Source organism: Diadema setosum, chromosome 1 (assembly GCF_964275005.1).
Source record: "Diadema setosum chromosome 1, eeDiaSeto1, whole genome shotgun sequence".
In the NCBI taxonomy this organism is placed as follows: domain Eukaryota; kingdom Metazoa; phylum Echinodermata; class Echinoidea; order Diadematoida; family Diadematidae; genus Diadema; species Diadema setosum.
The window spans coordinates 34,739,462-34,754,736 of record NC_092685.1 but is presented as its reverse complement, the minus strand read 5'-3'; positions in this window follow the sequence as shown (position 1 = coordinate 34,754,736).

The window sequence follows — 15,275 nt, the reverse complement described above, 5'->3', positions numbered from 1 at the left end:
CTCTATATATTCTCAAGCAAAATGTAGTGGGGAAACTGAAGAGGGAACATGGGAATTTTCTGTCATCTCAAAGTTTAAATCACGTAGGGAGTAAGCCGTAAAAGTGATAAAATGGACAGAATGTCTTTATTTCCTTTTTTTTTATTAAGGATTTTAAGAATTCATGAGACAAATTCAAGAACCAAATATTATTTCAAATTTTCTCAATGTGGAATAACATTTCAAATTTCTACCACCTTTGTTACCATTGCTTCTACTCTTAAATGCCATTTGAATATGGATTTGACAGAAGATTCTTTATTTTCTCCATTATTTTTTGCCTTTCTTTATCTTTTGAGTGTTACACAGACATTACAAAGATCATGGGTTGATTTTTGTGAATTAATTTGCATTTCTTATAACGTTGAATCTGTCTTTTGTTTCATTGTTATATGGAAGAGCACATACGCTTGAATGACAACTTATCCATTTTTTGCAATTTTTACTTTTGTCCCTTGGAAGAAAAAATGAATGTGTTCACTCATGTGTAAGGTTCCCTTTTTCTTGACCTACTAAGTTGATAGCCAATTGAATTACTTTTTACATGGTATATAAGACATTAATATTAGCCAAATAATCTATGAGAAGGATGAAGTTGAAAAAGTGTTTACTTTCTTTCTTTTTTTGTGCTGAGTGTATATATAACTTTTCAGTGGATTGTCCAGTTTTCCTCAAACTTTCTCTGATGTGCATTCACTCAATTCACATGTACATTTGGGTTTCATTCCCCTTAAACCCTATCTAAACTGAGGGGGGGGGGGGGTCACCCCTCGACATTTTGCACTGCACCATTTCATGACTTTTTTTTTTCTTTGAAGTCTCCCGCATATTTTCAAACCAAATTTGCAACGTCCAGGTACACTGTTTTGAAGTTACATAATGTTTTGCATATGCACATCAACCCAAAAACAGCTCAAATTTGTGATATCGTGTGCAAATTAATAATTTGATAAATTGATATAAATTAGATTATTTCAACTTTTAATCATTGGCATTAATTCTAATGTAAATAAGCTTGAAAAAAGTGCCTCCAACAAATTATGGCCAAAAAGCAATAGAAAACAAAAGGTTAAAAAAAAAACAAAATGCATAAGAAATTCACAAAACAATAGAAAACTAAAGAAATAGAATTTTATTGTGATATTTATGTGCCAAAAAAGAATTGTTCGACATGTCTTACAGAATTCAGTCTTTTTAACGGAGTTACAGGTGAAAATATGATTTCATGCATAAATTTGCATAATTGATTTACTAGAAATAGAAAATAAATATTTATCTATTATATGACCATATAGTCTTGTAGGTGACATCTGGCTCTTTGGATAGGCAAAATTTGGAGCGAGGAATGAAATAGGGACCAAATTGGGGCCCAAATTTTCACATATTTAGCTTCTTTGTAAAAAAAAAAAACATGACAGATTTTCTTTGTACTTGGCAGGTGATGAATCTCAAATTGTTCAAATGGGCATCATGCCCTATTTGGTTGGTGGCCCAGAACCCCCAAATGAGAGGATCTTCAAAAGTTCTTCATTTAAATCCAAGAATGGTAAATCTAGTATGCTGTAAGTACATTATTGATTGCTGTTTTTAATATGTTTGTGTCACATCCAGGGGTGCCCCCATTGTTGTCGGGGGGGGGGGGGGGAACCAAAGTGGGAGCCTATTTTCACATTTTCATATTCCTAAAAATGCATGGTCAAATTTGTCACCAAACACGGCAGGTATTATTGCCAGGATGATAGAATATTATATGCTTGTACAAATGGGCACCATATGTCCCTATGGTGGTCTGCATGGGACCTAAGAGCCCCCAAATTAGAGAATCTGTAGAAGGAATCATCATCTTCAAGTAAGGACAGTGTACATCAATAGAGAGTATACTTTCAAGTTTATTAATGCTATATCTAGGGGTGGCCCCTTTGCAACTGCAACCAAAATGGGGGGCAAGTTTTCACATTTTGATCTTCTTTTTGAGAATGCGTGGTCAAATTTTCTATAACTTGGCAGGTATGTTCACCAGTGTGATAGAATATGCAAGTGGACACTACTTGGGAGAGCACTAGATGTATTGGTTCTCTTGGTAAGCTTTTGTTTGTGTGTGTATGTGTTTGTTTTCTGGGAGGATTTCTGTGGAGCTTTAGTGGCACTATCACATTTTATTTTCCTCCAGCAGTTTTATTGTAATACCTTTGAATACCCAGGGCTCCACACTAACTTTCTTTTTTTTTTGTGGCCCAACGGGGCCACCAAAATCATCAATTTCAAATTTTTGGTGGCCCGAGAGAAAAATTTGGTGGCCCGAAAAAAAAAAGACATTAAAAGTCCTTTCTTTTTTTAAGGAGTCAAATATCTAAGTTTTATCATAGTAAGAATTGGAAGCTGGACATATCTTTTCATAAATAAACCTCAACAAACTCGCAACACTCACTCTCAGGCACTCATTCAGTCCTTTTCATCCATCCTTTAAACAAATTTAACTGCTGAATGGTGAAGACTAAGTATAAATATTCATTGACAGGCACATGGGTTGCAACATCTTAACATAAATAAATGACATCAGATTACATGCAAATAATTAAAGGACAAGTTCACCTTCCTAAACATAAGGATTGAGAGAATGTAGCAATATTAGTAGAACACATCATTGAAAGTTTGAGGAAAATTGGACAATCCATTCAAAAGTTATGAATTTTTGAAGTTTTTGTGCAGTAACCGCTGGATGACAAGACTACTGCAGTGTGTGAATAATGTAGATGTCACATGCGTACAACAATATAAGGAAAATATAAAGAGAATTTCACAAAATCTCATCTTTTGAAAAAAGTACACATTCCCCCGACTCGTTACCGACTAATGGTATGGGTAATATTATTCCCCCTGCCTTTAGAAAGAGGCAAGTCAAGTGCTCTTATTATTTGAAAAAAGCGAAAATATGTTGAATTTTCTTTACATTTTCTTTATACTGTTGTACGCATATGACTCACAAGCTGTAGTAGTCTCCTCATCCAGCGGTTCCAACACAAAAATTTTAAAAATTCATATTAACTTTTGCATCGATTGTCCAATTTTCCTCAAACTTTCACTGATGTGTTCTACTAATATTGTTGCATTCTCTCAATCCTTATGTTTATGAAGGTGAACTTGTCCTTTAAGAAGCTAGAAGAGCATATTTCTATTTCTCAAAACACAAAAGACAAAGTTACTTTTATGTCCTTTTTAAGGTTCTGGAGCAAAAAATTACGAATTTATTGACATACTTTTCATAAGATTTTAGTGGCCTGAGGCGGGCCACCAAATTTGCTCTTTTTTAAAATTTGGTGGCCCGACTTTCATTTGTGGTGGCCCTAGGCCACTGGGTCACCGTTAGTGTCGAGCCTTGCCTAACCAGCGTTCCCCCCCCCCCCCCAGCAATCACAGGTTACATTGTTAACTTACTTTGATGATGCCGTATAGAAATGTAATTCTAGATTTGAAACAAATTAAGCAATGCAAAACATTGTGATAGTATGAAGAAATCTCTGTAAATATAATAATGTCTCAAGTCATGTGCAGATTTGACTTTGTTTTGTTTAGATCAATTTGTAAATACATGTAATACTTGTAGAAATAAGTTTCCAGTGTACTGAACAGCTGTAGCATGATACACTATTGTGCTATACTCTATAATCATCTTCATACAAGCACCACAATACCGTCAACCTTGCTTACTTCAAATCAGGGGGTACTGCAGAAAGTGGTTCAAATTAAATGAACTTGACAGTCTGCGTACGTCAAATTGCCTCAACTTATTTGACATTGGAATTTTTTATTTGATGCTCAAAATGGTGTATGTAATGCTAATTGTATGCTTTCTGTTTTTCACAGTTGTGAATAAATGGAATCATGGAAAAAGAAGCTGTTCTTTTATTGCCCATTTCTGTTTTTCTGGTGAAAGATTTGAACACTGTAACAAGCAAAAATCTGAAGAAAATGAATGCAAGAGTTGTAGATATTCAAGCTGAACTGTGTCCATGTCTGGTGTGTATATAGTATACTAGGTATGCATTTGGTCACATTCTCGTCATTTGGAGATAAGCATGAACACTTGCTCTTCCAGCGTTTTGTGGAGCAACTTGTTGCTGTAAGCATTTTACGGTCAAAGAGTACTGTGTGCATACTACACATATGTATGTACACTGTGTTTGGGGACTTTTTTTTAATACATACTGTGTATTGCATTGGACACAAGATTGTTCTGACCTCAGAAGCATTTATGATTGAATGTGTAAAGTTTTGTGATGCTGTCTGTGCTGCCCATGTGTGCTTAATCTTTGTATTTGTATGTCTCAGAATAGTTATGGATGTTGGAATTTTGCTTCGAGTAATGTGTGGGGAAAACAATAAGTAAGTGCATACAACATAGTCTTATTTTTGTGTTCTGATACTGCTCTGGTTGAATGTACCGGTATACATTTTAAGAGATGTGCATTACAATAGAGAAAGGAAGCAAGTTACCAACCATCCATATTTCTTGTTGAGATTAAAAGTAAGGTCGTGCACATTACCCAAAAACACAAATTTCACTCTTCGATTTATCACCTAGGTGATGTACCACTCAGCTCTGTAAGTACTTTTCATCATCTGAGAGAGTGATCAGCTCAAACTTGACATGGAATGCGCATAGTACCTCATTTGTCTCTTGTGCCAATCATCTTCTCAGGTCAATTCGAACTATAGCCCAAGGGGCATCTACGTACTAAATGCTTTCTTTTCTCTGTACAAAGCCTTGGTGTTGCCAATTGAGTATAGCATCCCAGCTTGGTTTCCCGCAACATCATCTCAATCACTGACAATCGAATGCGTCCAACGCACTGCTACCCAAATAGCACGCAAACAAATGAAATGTCTTATGCAGAATGTCTTGAGGTCCTTCACTGGTCTACCCGTCTTCTAGGAGAGAATATCTTCTGTTCCTTTTCGGTTAGTGTCTGTCTGGTGTTAGCACTTGCTCCAAACTTGCTGCAAACCTACCGATTAATCCTTGGCAAACTGAAACCTCGACATTTTGTCACCTTCCAGAACCCAAGCATTTTTCTACTCCCCCTCCCATCTTCTTCCTTGGATTTGGGATACACTGCCAGCACACGTCAAAGATGCTGTTGTGCCCTTACCTCTTTCTTCCTTTCTCAGCTCATTGAAATTGGCTATTTTATCCATTCATTAAATTCTATTCTTGCATCAACCTCTCTGTACATTTCACCATAGATACTGTGTTAAATTATATTGTTTTGCTTAAATGAAGTACATGTATGTGAATAAAACTTGGCCTATGTATGTCTAGATAAGCTTTTGGGTGCACACACTCAAGGTCAAAGGACAAGATCAAGTTATCAAAATATCACTACATTATTGTATTTCCCCCATGCCTGAGAGTCCTTTTATGTTACTTTGCGTGTGCATACTGTAAAACGAGGAATGTTTGTGTGCATTTTAATTTCGCAAATTTCGCGAGAGCCAGGATTCGTGAAATTAAAATGCACATGAAAGTTCTTGTCTACACTGTATGCATGGAATGCATATGGCAATTCGCAAAAATTTCATGCTGCGAAAAAGGCCATCGGCTCCAATTCGCGAAAATTTCCTGCCGATAATATATCATGTTTATTGCCAGGTAAAGAAGACTCTCTAGGCAAAGCTCTGGGCCATATACAATTAAGGTCAGTTCTAATACAAGTCAAGTAAAAATGTTAAAATTTCATTACTTCTGCAGTATTTAAATTTGGTACGTACAATGATCTATAGGTGTAATTATGCAAGACACTTTTTGTGTTTGTACCCGACAAGGCGTTGCCAAGTTAACTGCATATTTTCTTGGTAATCTTGTGGAGTAAATTAGTTCACAATTTTTCGGCAATTGAAATCAATTTGGTGGATATTATGGCATTGAGGTATAGATGTGCAAGACATGTTTTTTGTGTGTGTGTTTGTTGGACAAAGCATTGCCATGGTAACCACAATTTTACCAAAACCTGTGGAGCAAATTACTTCCACAGTATTTAAGCAATTTACAGTGTGTTTCAAGTTTGGTATGTATTGTATAATGATCTTATTGTAGTTATGCAAGAGACTCTGTGTTTGTACCTGACAAGGCCTCGCCTTTGATGGTACACCTGCATTCCTGGTATTTTCTTTAAAATCTTGTGGAGTGAACTACTTCCACAATTCTGAAGCAATTGAAATCAAATTTGGTGGATATTATGGCATTGAGGAATACATGTAGATGTTGGAGACCCGATTTTTATGTTTGCCAGACAGAGCATTGTTATGGTAACCATAATTTTTACCAAAACCTTATGGAGCAAACTACATGTACTTCCACAGTATTTAAGTAATTTATTTCAAATTTGGTATGTAGAATGATCTAAGTTAAGAAAGACACTCTTTGTGTTTGTACCCGACAAGGTGTTGTCATAGTAACTGCATATTTTCTTGAAAATCTTGTGGAGGTAACTACATGAATTTCCGCAATTGTGAAGCAATCACACTCACAAGGTACTACATACACACACACACACACACATACTCACACATACACTTACATTATCAAACTCTGGTTCAGTTCTTTTTCATAGGAGTCCGAGCTGCTGGAGCAGGGGTATTAATCACCTTCAGTGATAGTTCAAGTTTGTATAGGCCCTACTGTCTCTTGGTAAACAGACATGGGAGAACCTTTGATTTTTTTGTGAACTTGGCCTATTGTCAAATTTACACAAATCATGGCAATTTTTGCTCTGGAATTTTGTTGCTAACGTCTTGTGATTTACCTTTCTATGAATCACGATACATTTACTCTTACGTCAGCGGTCAAGCAGTTGGTCCGTTGCAAAATCACCCCTTGATTTTACGTGAGGACTCAAAATAGGTGAAATGGATCAACTGAGTCAATCTTGAGTTTTTCATATTTTCTGAAAGAGCTATCTTTTTTCTACATTATTCTTTAGTTTGGGATTATAACATGAATGGGAAATTGTGTTTTCCGCAGATTTTCTACAACTCCTTTTTAGGGGAGAGTAGAATGATTAGGTTTGTACAGTGAAACCCCATTATAACGAGGTCCATGAGACTGGTAATATTTACCTCGTTATAACCGGTACCTCATTATAACCGTACGCATCAAAAACAAAGAAAAATGTAAGCACAACGTCATATATCAATCAAACCTAAGAACATCCTTTGCGTTATTATTACACAATTATAGATCATTGTTATTGAGAGAATAAAGGGAAATTGTTTGTGAATGGATACAAAAAAAGACGAAAAAAAGTAAGGGTTGAAATGCGTTAATTTTTTTTTTTTAGTTGCGCATTATGTTCTTGAGAAGTAGGCCTACTCGGCAGGATCATAATATTCGTGATTCTTTCTACACCTATCTCTTCCTCTTGTATTAACCATTCTGAAAGAATGATGGCTTTTTTGTGTGTGAAATACAGTGTCAAATGACAATGAACAAAATCAGATTGTATAAAATGAGTTTAAGTTTTTCTAAACACCAGCCCAAAATAGAGTAAAATACATGCACGCGTTGTTTACCGAACTTCCGAGAAATTTTACATTGTTCGTGCCCAGTGGGAATATGATGATTTCATGAATTATTTCGGCTGTAATCCTATACAAAGTTTGATTGTTTCACCCGAAGGGCTTAAAACCGAAGGGATTAAAAATGCATTCTTTATTTTCTTCTGAAAATCTCCTCCAATTTTGTACATCCATTCTTGAAAGAATATGCGACAGGGTTGAATTTGGCAGGTTGTGATCCTTTTTACGCAAATCTGTACCTCATAGACCATTCTGAAAGAAAGTAAAATCTTCATTTTGAAATGCAGTGTTAAATAATAATGAACAAACCTGGATCTATTCAAACTGTTAAATGCGTTTGTTTCTTTTTCTGAACACCGACTCATGCAAGGAAATTAAAGGACAAGTTCACCTTCATAAACATAAGGATTGAGAGAATGCAACAATATTAGTAGAACACATCAGTGAAAGTTTGAGGAAAATTTGACAATCGATGCAAAAGTTATGAATTTTTAAAATTTTTGTGTTGGAACCGCTGGATGAGGAGACTACTACAGCTTGTGAGTCATAATGCGTACAACAGTATAAAGAAAATGTACAAGAAAATTCCACATATTTTCACTTTTTTCGCATAATAAAAGAGCACTGGACTTACCTCTTTCTAAAGGCAGGGGGAATAATATTACCCATAACATTTATCGGTAACGAGTCGGGGGAATGTGTACTTTTCTCAAAAGATGGAATTTTGTGAAATTCTCTTCATATTTTCGTTGTATTGTTGTACGCATGTGACATCTAAGTTATTCATACACTGCAGTAGTCTTATCATCCAGCGGTTACTGCACAAAAACTTCAAAAATTCATAACTTTTGAACAGAATGTCTGATTATCCTCAAACTTTCAATGATGTGTTCTACTAATATTGCTACATTCTCTCAATCCTTATGTTTATGAAGGTGAACTTGTCCTTTAATATGCGTTATTCAACTATTTTCACGCTACTGTCACCTGGCGGGATTGCGATGATTTCATTTATTATTTCGGCTTTAATCATACACACTCATATTTACATTATCATTTGTAACATATTTCATGAACAAACCCAGATCTATTCAAACTGTTAAATGCGTTTGTTTCTTATTCAGAACACCGACTCAAGGAGATAAACATCTGTTATTCCACTATTTTTACGCTACTGTCACCAGGCGGGATCGCAACGTTTTCATTAATTATTTCGGCTTTAATCATACACACTCATATTTACATTATCATTTGTTACATGATAATGAACAAACTCGGATCTATTCAAACTGCTTTGAAAGTTGGCATTAATCATGGATAGAATGTGTTAATAGAACATGCTCAATTTCAGCTTAAAGTGATAATCCCTTCATTGTTGTTGCTCCAGTGGTTGACATCCTGTGTTTTAATTGTCCCTCTCATCACACAGCTAGCGCGGCTTGGTGAAAGATTAAGCGCTTGAATAGACCCTGTACTTCAGAGCCTCTTTTCTCAGTCCACACTTTTCCAGAGTGTGTGCTTTCTTTCAAGTATTTAGGTATAGGTTAGGGGAGTCCATTTGAATTTAGTTATACTAGGTGTTACAAAAAACATTTCCCACTTTCGATCCTTAATAGTTCAAAAACTGCATATCAGATAACCCTGACATTGATATGAACAATAGCTGAATAGTGTACAGTTTTGTTGGAGGTAATCTAAAAATGATAGCATAAATCAGTTTCATTAAATTCAAGATTTATTTTGAAATTAGGTTTCAGATTTTGCTCTTGTTTTCAATCCTCTACAAAATTTTGATTTTGCACAGGGGTCAATTGGTGTGTATGGTAGTGTGTGGTTAACGCCGTGACAATGGTCCTGAACAATGGCCAGGATTGGAATTCTCTATTACGTATTCATGAGAAATTCCACTGTCACAGCTAGTCTTTATTCATCCTGAAATGTAATGTATGCAAGCACATGAAAACATGTACTTATGTTTGTTTGTTTTTTCATGTGCATGCATTTTACCCATACCATGAATTCAGACTAGCAGTGCCCGGGGCAAGTTATCATGAATTATTAATAAAGCATTCATGTGCCTTGGAGCAAGAGTCGAGAAGCCTAGTCAGCAGAGCTCTGAAAAGGTGGTATTCATGGTATTCATGTTTATTGTTCAGGGTCATTGTAAGCGCACACTCACATACACATCATTGGTTCTTGTGTAAAGTTCAATTTTGTACACAGAGTTCAAATTTGACCAAAATCTGGAACTTAACTTTAAAATTAATCATGAATTTAATGAAACTCATTGATGCTCTCATATTAAAATCACCTCCAACTAAATTGTACACTATTCAGCTATTAATCATATCAATAACAATGTAATCTGATGTATAGTTTTCAAACTATTAAGGATCAAAAGTGGGAAATGTTTTTTTTAACACCTAGTACATCATTTTAAAGCTTAGAGTCTGCTCTTTCAGAATCTCTCCTCAACTAAAAATCCATGTCTGGCGACTTTTTAGGTGATCCGAGTATCCTCTCGGATCACCTTCTGTATCTGTACGGATTCTTTCTTCTTCGTCTTTGTTGATTTCTTTATTTCTGGACAAAAGTTGTGCAGAGGTTAACTCAGAAAGTCCTCTGCCTATCAATTTCAAAATTATACCACATATGTATCGTGTCCCAAAGACGACAGATCTAATAAAATCATGTGATCAGTCGACCGTGACGTCACTATGACGTCACTATATGAAATCACATTTTCATTCATATCTCATTAATGGAATGGGATTTCTCAATGAAATTTACATCTCATATAGTTCAAGTCAAGCTTTTTCTACTCATATTCTCAAAATTCATTTCTACACTTAAAATGTACGCGTATGCTCACGTTGAAATGTTGACATGTTCCAATCGAGCTCAAAATTTTTTTGCACATGTTTCAGATCATTTGGAGCATTTTTCAAAAAATATAAAAAAATGGACGGACGCGTATGAGCACACGCATATACGCACGCACAGCTCATATGCAATAGAAATTTCCCGTTTTTTTCACACGGATCGGATGTCTGAAATGTCAAGGAATAATTCTACCCAGTTTCAAGTCAAACCGACTATTATGACGTCATACGGGCCAGTCAAAGTTGAAATTCCGCGTGCGCGTCAATGGCAATATACCGTATGTCCCAAAAAAATGACAACGGGGCCCTAAGCAATGATATCTGTAAAAATATTGCATTAATCTAAATACAAATTCAGGGTATGAAACTATAACTCATTGCCCACATCTTACAGAAAACCCCATTCGATTTGCTTCAGTGGTCAAAGAGATATGAGGAATTTTGTAGAGGATGTCGGGAATCTCTTTTGTCCAAGTTCTGTCTATTGTTCACACACAAAATCATCGAAGTGTTAAACTTGGAAGAATCAGACTCGTAACATGCTTTACTACAATCCCCATTTCTCTGTGACCGCTTAACTAAATCGAATGGGGATTTCTGCAAAATAGAGCTAAGATGTTATATTTTAAGACCCTGAAGTAGCATTGAAAAAAATAATCATATTGGATGTTATCAATGCGAATATCTTATTGTAATTTTTGTGGGACATACTGCAGTATGTCCCTCAAAAATTACAAATTGCAAATTACAAATTCGAATTGATAACATCCAAAATGATCGACCTGTCTAAGTGCTACTTCGGGGCCTTAAAATATAACATCTTAGCTCTATTTTGCAGAAAACCTCATTCAATTTGGTTAAGCGGTCACAGAGAAATGTAGATTGTTGGAAAGCATGTCATGAGTCTAATTTTTCCAATTTTAGCAATTCAATGTTCTAGTGCGTGAATAAAAGACAGAACTTGGACAAAAGAGATTCCCGACATCCTCTACAAAATTCCTCATTTCTCTTTGACCACTGAAGCAAATCGAATGGGGTTTTCTGTAAGATGTGGGCAACGAGTTATAGTTTCATACCCTGAATTTGTATTTAGATCGATTCACTATTTTTAAAGATATCATTGCGGGGGTTCCCGTTGTAATTTTTTTTGGGACATACTGTACAGTGCAACTATGCCAAAAAACCGCCAATTCTAAATCCGATTTTACTCGTCAGGATGGATAGTAACCCCCCATTTTCTTTACATATTCTGAAAGCTGATCGAGTTGTAACCGTACTTGTCATATCATGGGTTGGCGATGCTAGAAAAATTATTAAAAGATATCAAATTTCTTTAATAAAATAAAAAAGTAAATTTTCAAAATGACGTCATCAAATTTCAAGATCACTCGAGCGTATCTCACTTATCCTTTGCCGATTCTCACCCAGATTTCAGTATGTTGTAGCTTATTAAATGCTCTTTCTTGAGTGTATATCAAAATTTTGATTGGATGACAGCATCACCTTGTAAAATGGATTGAAAGTAACCTTGTCAAATTTGACCAGTTTACGTGTTATCTCTATGGGAGTGCAGTTTTTCTGGAAATGAAAATTGACATGACTCTCTTTTTCGAGCCCTAGCTCACTTATCCTTCGGTGAATTTCTCCCAGATTTTAATATGGTGTAACTGAGGCTTTGGGCTATCATAAGTGTACTCCCCATCTTTTCATACGACGTCGGGATCAGGTCGAAAAACTTTGTTAATATTGGCACTTGGCTTCGATGTAGCGTCATTTTGCTTAATACACAGAGCCTATGGGGGATGAAATAACTCAGTGGATAGCGCATCCGACTTTTAGTCTAAAGGTCCCAGGTTCGAAGCTCACACCTGCTTTTGCTTAAAAAAACAAAAAAAAAACCACTTTTTTCTTCTCTTTCTTTAGTTAGTCTTATTCTCCATTTCTAACTTTATCTTTTTCTGATTTTTAATACGTCTCCTTCAAATTTCTATACGATACCTTAACTTTTTCTTTATTTATCTTTCTTTTTTTTTTACTTTCTGTGCAATAGATCAACAACAACAATGGCTATCAACCCCATATTTTGCACATGTTTAGTTCATGTCACAAACATCATTTCATAAAATAACAACTACTTCCTCTGACACCATCTTGGGTAGGTAAATTAGGGTCAAAGGTCAAATGTGTTTAATCCTGTATCTTGGTAAATACACGTCCTATCTATCCCACATTTTGCACACGTAAGGAATTTCTTGCAAGAATCATTTTACAAAATAACAACTTTTTGCTCAGATGCCATCTTGGCTGTGTAAAGTGGGGTCAAAGGTCAAATATACTTCATTTTGTAATCTCATTAATGTATGTGGTATCACCGTCATATTTTGCACACACATGGACCTCGATAGATGGATCATTTTGTAAAATAACAACGCTTAGGTCGGACGTCATTTTGGCTGTGCAAATGAGGTATTATCTCTAAGGGAGTACATTTTTTTCTGGAAATGAAAAATGACATGACTGTCTTTATCGAGCACTAGCTAATTTATCCTTCATACATTTTCTTTATGAGATAGACATCAATGGAAAGATAAACGTTTCTTCTTTCATTTGATGTACAACTTAATGTTCGTCGTTCATGCATGACTGAGTTAAAACAATGGAAAGTGGTGCTATCAAATTTTCATTTGCACGCGCAAATAGCGACTTTAAGCGAATTTTTCAGACTTTTAACGTTACATTTTCGAAAAACAAAGTTCATAACCCTAATATTCATATTTTCTTCTTTCATATGAGACCTTACGCGTCAAATTTGAATAACGCATGCTTGAGAAAAATTGCATGAAAACACGCCTCATTTCTACCAATTCTACGGATAGTTGAAAAACAAGCATTCAGCTCTCCCGACTTAGCATTAGACAATTGGCTCGTCTGCACCATTGAATCACACACAAAACAACCGCAGTGCTACAGTGGGGGGGGGGGGGGGGGGGTAGGTGTTTACAGAGAATGCTGTATGAGACGGAAAGCCCTTTGTTGTCATTTATTTAGAATAAGCTATGAGACATAACCAATAATTGAAGACTAATATCGTGAGTATTCTCAGGCTGCACGCAGTCCAATGGCTATGGGGAATCAACATTACAACAATGATACACACTTTGATGATTTTGTACCTCAAACTTATTTCACTGTTTTCATTCCTCGAATATCTACATTTCCCTCACGCGTGCATGGTTAGTCCTTCATCATTGACAGGGTTTGGGAGTTTTTGAAGGGGGAGGTGAAGCAGAAAGAGCGGGTACAACACTTTATTTATCGCTGAACTTGTGCTTCTAACATTTCAAAGGTGCAAGTGCAGGGAAGAAAGTCGTCTTTTTTTTTGGGGGGGGGGGGGCTCAGAAGTTTTTTTTTCAGTCCGTTACTCCCACCCCACCTTCCCAAACATTCCGCTGATGAACACCCTTTGCTCTGTAGTTAGCTGCATGGTCAGGCAAGCGTCTGATCATGTGCTAATTTATGACTCTTATTCACAACCGAACCATCTGTAACAATCCCTTTTACCCCTCCCTTCATGTTTGTGTAAATTCATTGAAGCATGAAGGCCATTGTTATCTGCCAAGTTGGGCAGGTGTTGGGAAAGCTAACTGGCTCCTTTTTTACTATCTATCTATCAGGGTAAAATGGAAGCATATTTTAAAATTAAGTTTTCTCGAGCAGGCGTTGATCATTTTTAAAGCATATCAAATAAAAGGAAAAAGAATGGATATTAAAGCTATGATTTCATTTTTTGCAAAAGATTGCTGAAAATGTCTGAAATACTCATTCAAAGTCGCCATTTGCTCGTGGAAATGAAAATTTTAGTATCACTACTGTCTATTGCAGAGACTCCAACCCCAAGCACCTTCTGATCTGGAGATTCTCCCGCCCGAAACCCCTAGCAAACGGGAGACTCTAAGTTGATGCGTGCGAAGCGCGAAGTTCCTAGGGTTCTAGATGCTCTCTGGTGCTATCTAAGGCTTATTTTTTCAACGGTACGATAGCAATAAGTAAGAAATCTTTCCAACGGGAGACACAGAGCCAGGGCGGGAGAAATTAAATCTCAAGCGGGAGAACGGGATATTTTGCAAAAATGGGTTTTCGGCGGGAGATCTCCCGTCGAAAACGGGAGAGTTGGAGTCTCTGCTATTGTTCTAACTCAGTCATGCACAAATTCTGAACAATGAGTTGTGCATCAAATGAAAGAAGAGAAGTGTATCTTTCAATCCACGTACAACTAATAAAGCAAATATATGATTAAGATCGCAAAGAATTGCAATGAAACTCGGTTTCATTTTTTCTGGGACACGCTGTACTGCCTAAGAGCGCAGGTATTTGGGGATTTGAGGATTTTTACTTCACTTTTGAACCTTTTTTTATAAGTCTATGCATTGATCAAACTTTTAAGGTATGGAGAAAAAGTTTAATTTCACGATCAAATAGTAAATTTTTTGCATTTTAACTTGGCCTTGACCCTGGAACTTTGAAACTATGACCCTAAAATTCCCTAGAGAATCACTGTCATGGTGATACCTTGAGTCACTTTCGAGATATGGACCAAGAAATGAAATTTAGCATTTTCACTTGACCTTTGACCTTTGGGCAAGAAACTTCCAAGAGAACCTCTATTGGGTTATACATGTATATAAAGTTTCAAGAAAAATCTGGCTAGTATTGCAATAAAATCAGGGAAAAAGTGAAATTATGAGAATTTGACCTTGACTTTTGACCCATGACCCCCAT